Source organism: Tupaia chinensis, unplaced genomic scaffold (genome assembly GCF_000334495.1).
Source record: "Tupaia chinensis unplaced genomic scaffold, TupChi_1.0 Scaffold000323_1, whole genome shotgun sequence".
Lineage (NCBI taxonomy): Eukaryota > Metazoa > Chordata > Mammalia > Scandentia > Tupaiidae > Tupaia > Tupaia belangeri.
Genome location: NW_006159817.1, coordinates 1,779,685 through 1,780,559, shown reverse-complemented (window position 1 = coordinate 1,780,559; position 875 = coordinate 1,779,685).

The following is an 875-nucleotide window of genomic DNA, read 5'->3' as shown; positions in this document are numbered from 1 at the left end:
TCAGGCCTGGAAATGACTCTATGAGGGTGGAGGATGAAACGGCAACAGGGATGTGAGTCAGAGCCCAGAGCTCACACGGTTCCTGGTAGCTCAGGTGCAGGAAGGGCCCCTCAGTGACAGCTCTGCTTGCCCAGTGTGTAGAGCTTGAGAGTTTCTTATGGTGTCTGGCCCAGAGCCCTGCCTTCTCAGGACCATCAATGGCTCCCCCTGCTGGTCTCAGCTCCTGGTCCTCCAGCCTCTCTGACACTCCTGGATGGGCCCTGGGACTATTGCAGATGGATCGTTCCGATGACACTGTCCCAAATGAGGGAGTGAAGAGGTCCCCTTGTGGTGTTCAGGGCTCAGAGATGAGTTTTTCCAATTCGGTCATGGCCTCCAGGCCCCTGGTTACACAGTTATGCTCCCAGACCTTTCAGGAGCATCTGGCATCTGAATTTGTTCCTGTCAGGTCCATGAGGTCATTACAGACTGGGAGCATCTTCAGTCCAGGCTCAGGCTCAGTGCTCTGCAGAGTCCCTGGGTGGCTCATACCTGCTGGTGAGTCTTCATGGCTTACTCCTACTGGCTGACTCATTTGGTGGTGGTGACTGTTGCTGGGAAGGTCTACAGTTGAATTTTCCACATACCACTCTGCAAGCCTAGGCTTTTCGTGGTCACCTTTATGCTGAGAATATAGTGTTGTCATGGGGCAGTGTCTGTGCTCTTCCTTGCTTCTCTTGGTGTAACCCTCCCCCAAATTTTTACAGAAGAGTTTATTGATTTCTTGAGAGAGACAGTGTGACTAACAAACAGGTCAGAGGGAAGGAGAGAGACCACTCCCCCCTTACAGTCACTATGCTGTCTTTTTTTTTTTTTTTTTGAACACCTTCCAGGAC